The sequence below is a fragment of the Anomalospiza imberbis genome, chromosome 6 (genome assembly GCF_031753505.1).
Source record: "Anomalospiza imberbis isolate Cuckoo-Finch-1a 21T00152 chromosome 6, ASM3175350v1, whole genome shotgun sequence".
In the NCBI taxonomy this organism is placed as follows: domain Eukaryota; kingdom Metazoa; phylum Chordata; class Aves; order Passeriformes; family Viduidae; genus Anomalospiza; species Anomalospiza imberbis.
Window position 1 is genome coordinate 23,536,241 of NC_089686.1, and position 9,413 is coordinate 23,545,653.

General features: G+C 43.6%; 1 long non-coding RNA gene across 1 annotated transcript; it reads left to right on the plus strand.

The window, feature by feature from the left end:
• The first annotated feature begins 572 nt into the window (after positions 1-572).
• LOC137475505 (uncharacterized) lies at positions 573-9,413 on the plus strand. The gene is made up of 2 exons (XR_010999926.1): positions 573-642; positions 7,671-9,413. It is a non-coding gene; the product is annotated as an uncharacterized lncRNA (long non-coding RNA).

Genomic DNA, 9,413 nt, shown 5'->3' on the forward strand with positions numbered 1-9,413 from the left:
CAGGCAGCCCCCGGAAGGTGGCATTTGCTTCGAGCAGATGCTTGCGAGGCTGGTGGGGTGCAAGCCCAAGAAGTGAGTGCCCCTCACCCCTCGGGGCTCCACACCCTGCCTTGGCTGTCACGGATCCTAGTTTAGGCTAATCGTAAACTTGGTAATAGAATAAAATGTCAGCAAAGTAGAAATCAATAAGCGTTAATGCTCCGGGACTTTCACTGCTGGGCTCCCCTCTAGGGCTCCCCCCTCCCGCACCATCCTGTCCCTTTGATTTCAGTCCCTTCTCTAATCCCCACCTCATCAGCTCCGGGAAGGGCTGATCTGCAGCAGAAAATCCCTCATTCGGGGCAAAATCAGCTTAATTTGCAGCAATTTGTAGCAGGTCTTTGCTGGGATTTGAGTCTCAAAATTATTCCGCGGGTGGGGGCCGGAGCCCCTTGCAATATGGGCAGAGATTTCCCCGCTCCCCTGTTTGCAGAGATTTGTCTGGGGAGTAATTACAGGCGGGGGCGCAGCCCGGCCCCCGCCCGCCGCGGCGCTGCGCCCCCTCCGCCCGCGGGGCCTGGCACCGGGCGAGCGGCCGAACACGCAGCCGCCCGGATTAGCAGCATTAGCGGCCAGCGCCGAGCAACAATTAATCATTTGCTGGTAAATACAAGCGGGAGCCTCCCCCGGCTGGCGGGGAGGGAAGGGGAGAAGGGGGTGGCCGCCCTGGCCTGCAATAGAGCAGTGAGGAAAGGAAAGGGAAGGGAAGGGAAGGGCTGGAGAGGGATGGAGACGCCCGGGGACCTCGTGGCCTCGGGACGGGAGATCAGAGCAGGCAACTTTCCTTCCGCTAATGCCGCTAATTACCGGCGGCAGCTCCGCGGTCGGCCGCGGAGGGCTCGCGGGCACGGGGACCCCCCGGTTCCCCGGGGCCGCCCCGCGCAGCCGGGTGAGCGCCGCGCGGGCGAGCGCCTTCCCGCGGGCAGCCCCCGCCGAGCCCGCCGGGGCCGCGCCAGGCGCCGGGGGCCGCTTCGCACGGCGGGGTGTGGAGCGCCCAAATCCACGGCCCCAGTAATCCCCGAGGATGGGTGCTCAGCGGGGAACGTCATTCGGAGTGTGACTTCTCGGGAGAGAGAAAAATAGAGCGGTGTGGAGGCAGCGGCTGTCACAGTGCGTTTGGGTGCCAGGCCAGCACTTCCCTTGGCACCCTGTCACTTTCTTGGTAAAAAATTAGCTTGAGGTGGATTCGGAATTAAACGTGTTAAATGAATTAAAAGATGACTAATTAGCGGTTCTGACAAATTCACTGGGGAATCATCCACTGCCAGAAAAATGTTGAAGATGTGTTGTCTAGAGATCAGTTCTTGGTCCATACCATGCAATATCTTTGTGGTGACTCAGAAGAAAATACGAAATCAATGCAGGTAATGATTTCAACTTGACATAAAAATTGGTGGAGTGATAAATAATGATGGGAGTAAGGTCAGTTATACTGAGCAATCTGGATCGCTTGGCAGGCTCTGCTCATTTGAACAATATGTGATTTTAATATAGCCAAATGCAGGACTATATATCTCAGAACAGAAAATGAAGGTCACAGGCTGCTGTCATGGGAAGCAGTGGCTCTGAGGAGGATGGAGGAGATGTGACAGATAGCAAAAACTCAGCATGTATTCTTGGTGTAATCTGCTCTATCAGAGCTATGCCATTTCTGGATCTATCGGCAAGAAGACGTTACCTAGCGGAATGAGGGTGGTCTTGGCATTCCAAGACCATAACAGACTCATACTGTGTCCAGTTCTGGTGTCTACATTTTCAATAAAAAACACCAAAGAACTGGAAATTATTCAGATAAGAACTTCATGAAAAACCCATGAGTTAGGAGAGACACTTTCAGAGGATGGAAGGTTCTTTAATTTATTAACAAAGGCATAACAGGATCTAGCACTAGAAGGTCAAGCTACCTATTTCATAATTAATTTAATTAAATATAACTATTAATATAAGGCCTGAATTTTTCAGAGTGAGGATAATTAGTAGAGTAGGCATGACATATTTAAAACAGCTTCTTGTTGAAAAAGAACTTCTTTGGATGGAAGTGTTTGGACTTTTGACAGAAAAATATCTAGTTGCTTACAGTAATCCCTAAAGCAATATATTTTGAAACAGTTTGTTTTACAAAATTGAAATGTATTTTCTGATGTTAATTTATGCATTTTCATTTTATATTATTCTACTATCACATTATAGCATGAAAAATAGTTTAAATCTATTTTCATTTTAATTTTCAAACTGTTAAGTACATTTGCTACATAGTACTGAGTAAATACTAAATTAGTGGAAAATCCTTTTGTTATAACACAGCAGAGAATCTTCATGCTGCCAAAAGTGTGAAATATTTCATGTGCCATGAAATTTCAGATGACCTTAATGATTTTAAAATATAAACTAGGAATCACAATCTCCATTGTCAATCACAGTGTCTGTATACTGCAGTATATATGTATTGCTTGCTGTCAGCTGTTCCTGATGACCTGTAACACTAGTTAAAAAAAGAATCAGTTGCAAAAACGGCGTTTTAAAATTACATTATTTCTCCATGGAGAGAAATACTTTAAAATGCTAGAATTTCCCACAGTATGAGAGAACCTGATTTACAGCCATGTCTAATATTCCAGCATTAAAACTGTTTACCTGAGGAATGGTCTTTCCCACTTAGACCTTCTAAAATACATGCTCCAGCACAGACAAACCTTGCAGTCTTGGCTCAGGTCAGACTTGGTGACTAATGGGTCTGTCCACATTCAGTGTGGTTTTTGGATCCAGGTTGCCCTCTGGATGCAAGGGTTCCGGTTGCCTCAGTTGCTGCTCTCTGTGTTGCACAGCAGTCACAGGAGGCTCAGCCTGGTGTCCTTGCAGATGAAACAGGGTGGGAAGATGATGTGGTTTGAGCCCCCACTTCCAACACCTTCCAGCTGCTAATGGGTCCTTGCTCTAGAAAAGAGCTAAGCCAAAGAAATCGCCCCAAACATCTACAGTGGAGGTGCCCCAGTCTTCAGCAACAGCAATTTCTAGTGCCTCCCAGTGTGCCCTAATGTATTAATAACATGCAGGGCAGTTAGAGCCAAGAAATGTCTGAAACAAATCCATGGAGCCACCATTGAATGCAGTAATGGAGAATCAGGGTGAAGCGATGGAGTCAAAAGGTTCCCCTATCTGGGCAATCCTAGTTGGATCTAAACAGATGACATTCCCAAGCCAGGACTTGGACTGCGGTGATCCTTGTCGGTCCCTTGCAGCTCAGGGTATTCTATGACTTGATGAAGCTGGGGCTGTGTGGAGGCTCAGTGTGACCCACGGTGAGCCCATGCCACCCCTGCTCCCACAGCAAGGAGGAGCGCTGTGCTCTGGCTGCCCAGGCATCTGCCAGCAGGTGTCACTTACACCACTTTGATTTGACCACTGCAGTCCCATCATCCCTTTGCTTCCCCCTTAGCGAACCAAAGGACAGAGGAGGCAAAATGAGCCCTGAGTGCCCTTTGTTTCCTTGGAGTCTGTATTAGCAGCTGGGATATCTCATGTGCATCCCAGCTTCAGGTTGCTCGGGATAGGTCCATTGCTTATGAACACTCCTGGGCCTCTTTCTAATCTTTCATCCTTGCGTATCATCCAATGCGCATTCCATTTTGTTGGAAGACTTGTCCTGTTCTGTTGCAAAACAGCCTCTGTTTAGCAACACGTCTCTGCCTTCATCCTTGTGTGGAGATGAGCAGCCCACCTTCAGATCAGCTTGTATTCCTGAAAATGCCACAGTCTCACTCCACAGACACTTTACAGTTGAACTTAGGTGACTTTAAAGAGCATTTTGACAGACTGGGATGAGAGAAGCCGCTATCATTGCTGCTGCTTTTGTGTGGTACAGCACAGGCAAAGCTGGCTCTTGGCCAGCTGCCAGGGGTTTGGTTTGTGTGGCACAGTTGGAGCTCAGGGAGATAAGCCTTGCATGTTTGTTAGATGGGAATAGGTTAAAGAGATAAGGAAGCACTCAGAAATGAACTAAGGTGTTTGCAGGCCCTGGAAAGAAAGCAGTGCTTGCTGCCCAGGGATGAGGCTGGGCAAAGCCAATGGCACAGGGTGGTGCCACTGTCCCTCATGGGTGTCTTGCAGGAGCATCACCTGGAGAAGGTCCTGCACATGGGGTGATCTGCAGAAGTCACTTGGCTTTGGTGTGCTAAAACCCACTGTCATCTGATGAAGTTATGGGAGGACTAGACTGCAGTGCTTCTGGTCCCTCTGCTCATGCCATGGCACTGCCCTTTATTTTCAGATTTCTAACAAAACCTGGACTAAAAAATTAAACTAAACATTGCAATTTGTTCTTAGATTTGTTGTAAATGCACATACTTTTCCTGAAGATCCCCATAACAATCATCAAGAAAAACAACTTCAAACTAAGGCTGCTCTAGAGGATTATGAACTCTAGAAAACCGATGCCAAAACCCTGATAGAAACAATGCAAAAAGAGGGAGGTAATGTGTGTTAAGGGTTTGATCATGATTACAGTTGACACATCCTCTATCATAAATTTAAACCTGGGAAAATTAACAATAAAGAAACACTTCAGTAATCCCTTTAACTTTGAATCTCTGCAACAGAAATACTAAAATGCAAAATGTTTTCTTGTGGGCTTTAGTGATGGATGTATAAAATGAACAAAACTCTTTTTTCAAACTGGAAATCATTAATCTACCTTCAGTAATTATGGCTTGTTTTACATTAACTTAGGGGACATATTTTCTACCTCTCCTCACATTATCATATTGAATAATACTCATAGAAGCCAATTGAACTACTTGTGAGTAAAATGTTACTCAAAAAATAAGAGTATCAAAGCCAAATCATATGTAAATAATATCCTTCAAAGTCTGCTGAACACATCTTCCAGCCACAGAGTGATAACATTTTAATTATCAAAATATAAAAATGCTCACTGCAAAAGCCCAGGAGTCCAAAGTTTTTGTATTAAGTCCATAAAAAATAAATATATTAGGTTCAAAATTGTAGAAGGCTTTAAATAATGTACTAAATGTCTTTTAGTTTTTTTCTGCAGTAAAATGGCTCCAATTGGTGTTGTCAAACCTTTTGCATCAGCAGTGCTTTTTAATAAAAGTTGAAATTTTCTTGTACTCTCTTGAATCTTAGATGTCTTCATGAAAAGCACAGGCAAGTGATATGCAAGGCAGCATTGTAACATTTGCAGCAACACAGAAATTACAATTAATGAAGAATTTTAGTTGCAGTGATCTGTAAATTAGACATGTTATCTTAACTAGCTAACTAAACAGGGAAAAAATACTGAGTGCTTCCAGCACTTACAGAAACTAGCTTACCAGAATAAACCTTCAAAAATATTTTTGAAGGTCAGGGTGGTGTTTCCACAGAAGAAAACAACAGAATTTACCCAAACTGCATGTTAATGGAATGACAAAATAAATCTTCACATTTTCATTTGTGCTAATGAAAGGGGTTGAATTCAAAACTTTACACATTTTGTAGTAATTAATGTCTACTGCTTTTGAAATAGTTGGGGTTTTTTGATGCTAATATTCTCAAAATTTATTTTAGGAAACATTTGCTGGTTCTCGGTGAAGCTTTAACTACATGTAGATTTAACTACATCCTTTATGCCTACTAGTACCCTTCTATTTTAAAGAAATAGAAGGTGCATTAGAGGGTAAAATAACTACCAACTACCATCACAGTGTCATCAGTGAGCTCATCAAAATGATCTGTGTAGTATTACATCATATAGGTTTGCTCTCTGGGCCTTAGACCTTCATGATCTGATTTCTGCTCCACCTTGGTAGAGCCAACCAGCTGCAGATGGCTTAGTGCTTGGAAGAGGCAAAAAGTGCTGCTGTGAGCACTGCTCTTAAGAGTGATGTATGAAGGGAGAGCAGAGCTTTTAACTCAGAAAGATTGAATTCACATAGCAAGCCAAGACATTGGAGGTTTTAAATATCTGGTATCCTAGTACAGGGAGGTGAGTCTATGACAGTGAATATACCTGTTTCAGCTTCATTTTTCTTGTAAGAGTGTGTCTGTAAGCAATATCCCTAATCATCAGTGTCCTTGTCTGACAAGCCCCTTGTTAAACTAGTGGGGGAATTTGACTCAGGCTATTACTGGCTGATAGTTTCCAAATCATGTTATGAAATTACCTGAAATAAATTGTCCACTAACACCAGCAAATGATTTTTTTTCTTGTTCTAATTTACAAGAGGAATAAAAATAAACTAATAATAGGTTTTAGTTATTCAGCTTCATGCCATTGCAAATCACAGTGAGTGGTGGAGGTTTGCACCAGAAATCCCAGCTGACATAGGTGGGTGGCAGCTAGGAGGGAGGGAGGGAGCTCTGTTAGAGAGGATGGGGGATCCCCATGGAGCATTCAGATAACAAAGTGCTGTATTTTTCTCTCCAAATTTTTCTGCCTCCAATAGTGTGGCACTATCTCAGCCTAGCTCTGGGGTATTTTGGCTGTATGATTGGGAGAGGAGAAAATATCACTGAAAAAAATCCATGGCAAGTTTCCTGCAAAAGTCTGGGTGCTCTTTTTCTGAAGAGACACCAAAGGGGCTCAGGGACTTGCTGCTGGGTTCTTCCTAGTGCAAGAGGAGGAGCAGAGCCTCTGTGCTACTTATGATTTTAAAACATCCAGGACAGTGTAGAAATTGCTCTGCATGACTCCAAAAGACAAGAAGAAGGAAACCTTTAAAGAGCCTGCCTTATGAACCTAGGGAAAAAGCAGTGATTCCAGAAATGTTTAACGGAAAAGTGAGAGTATAAAGACACCATCATTAACATGGCTTGAAAGACAGGATGTTAATGCAGCTGAAAGCTATTGCTGGTTGGATCTGCCAGGACATTCCCAGCTACATGGGTGTTTCAGCAGCTGGAGGGGCTTTGACTCTGTTGACGTAGGTAGTTATAAACAGGAGGAGAAAGTGGAGAGAAGGCACAGGAGGGATGGAGACCAAGAAACAAAAAAGAAAGAGGGGGGAGAGAGAGAGGAAAGAAAGGACAGAGGGAAAAGGGAAAAGGAGAAAGAGAGAAAATGTGGGGGGAGAAGAAGAGAAATGGGAAGGAGAGCAAGCGAGACTGTATTTCTATAATTACTGTGGATTGGCTCGGATTAAGGGCAACTAGCTATCTCTTGGTTTTTGCTTTTTATATAACAACTAATCTCCTTCTAATCAGTTATTATTAAATTATATTCCATTTTTAATTCATTCACAGATCATTGGTGGCACAATTCGGACATCTGGACAGATAATTGAATAGAGATAATTTATGTAAATGAGGAACAGTTGTGTACCAAGGTGGGGGAGGGGAGAGTTCAGCTCCCAAGGCCAGTGACCTAATGAGGACTCTCCAAAAGCTGCCCTTGCTCCCTGGGAGGACTCAGGTGTGAGAGAGGATGCTAGGAATATTTGGGTATTGTGTGTTGGATATTAACACACATACAAGAGGCCATCAAGCCTGACCTGTCTCACTTTACCTGCGGGACCAACCTGTACTGAACATCATTTCTCTGACGGCTGAAAACAGTGGCCAAATCAGCACCTGGAGGTACCCTTTGCCTCCCAGGGAAAGGTTGTTTCTAGCACAGATCTGTTAATGATTTACAGGGTGGTAGCTCAGAGCTGCACTGACCTGAGCATAGGGTGGAGACAGCAGTGAAGGAGCTACTCCAACTCAGAATACCAGCTAGCTGCCAAGCCCAGTACCTTGTGCAGGCCTGACTGGAACCCTGGAGGCTATTTCTTACTCCTCAAAAATGCCTCCCTTCTCTTTGATAGACATGGTCTAATCTTTCATTGCTTGTCCCGAACTCTGAATTTTGGAATCAGGAAAAACTTTTGTAGGTAGACTTCAAAAAGAGGTTCCACGATCAAAGGCAGTAACCAAGTAGCACAGAGGAACTGGACTAAAGCATTGTGGTAGCAGCAATATGAAAGAACAGCCCCAAGATTCTGGCTTATTGTCATCTATATGGGCACTGTCAGAATGAACAAATGCAGAAATGGAGTCAAATGCTGTCCAAAGAGAGAGCACAGTGTGGCAGTGGGATACATCAGATCCAGCATGAATACCTGAAGGGTAGGGAGTCTACTTTGGGCATACTCCCATTATAGCCAGAGAATCTCTGATCAATAGGTTCAGTAGAGCTTAGGACATGGTTTGTCTTACCTTGATACAGGTAAAATAAACCGGACATGGGGAATTACATCTCCATTGACTTTATTGATGAGATAGATAGTGACTAGAGAAGTGACCCAGGACTAGCTCAGGTGTGGGCATCTAAAGTTAAGCAAGATGGATCCCACTATAAGGGAGGAGAGGTATTATTCTGCTTTTGCAGTAGTGGAACAGCACAACTGCATATTCCTCTGCCTCAACAAGGGAAGATCAAAATGACGTTCTTGTTCTGGGCTGTGGTTATATTACTTTTCTACAACATTTGGATGTCCCAGACCCAAGTGCTGAAGAAAGAAGCATGATAGACAAATTTATCCTCCAAAGGGGGAAGGAATGCTAAACTCAATTGCTATAGCAAAAATCTAATTTCCATCACTCTATCATAACCGGAGGAATTTTGCTGTGCATACTGATTCCATCTGAACTGTTGGAGGAAGGGAACACCAAAGATGCATTCAGTGTGTGGGAAGACTACTTGCAAGATTTGTATGTCAAAATAAATTTAGGTCGAATTGCTAAGAATACAGTGCAAATGAAATTAAACTGGTTCAAGTGACCTTCTTGCCCAGTGTCAGAAATGCACTGGGCTTTGTTCAGCTCTGCAGGGGATTTTTTGTTGATTAAAAAATTCCCTTTTCAGGACAGTTCTTGAGGCTCTAATTAGCACCATGTGAAATTGCCACTGGGAGAATTATTGGGAATTTTTCAGATAGGAGTTATCAGTGATAACAATGACTGACTACAACCATAAGGTTGGGACAAAAGTTCTCAGCAAGGAGAGTTTAAATCGGCCCTTCTTGAAGTCTTTAAAACCAATGAAGAAAGGTGACCAAGGTGTACATTAATGTCATTTGCAGGATACTGAGTTGGGAGAATTTATGCCCATGAGCAGAAGAAAACCAGAGTGCTGCAGCATGGAGAATATAGATTGGAGTCAATTCAGCAAACTGTTTAAAGGGAAAAATCCTAGAGCCAAAAAATGTGCCTCAGAGACAGACAGTAGGACAGTGAAAACAGCTAGGCATAATAGTTTGGTATGATTGCAATGTACATTTGCAATATGACAAAGCTCTAAAAAGGATTGCGACAACTCCACATTCAGAAACATGACATTATGGAGCAGCCTATTAATGTTGTAGTTCTCCAATATTAAAACTCAAATTTTCTGTGCA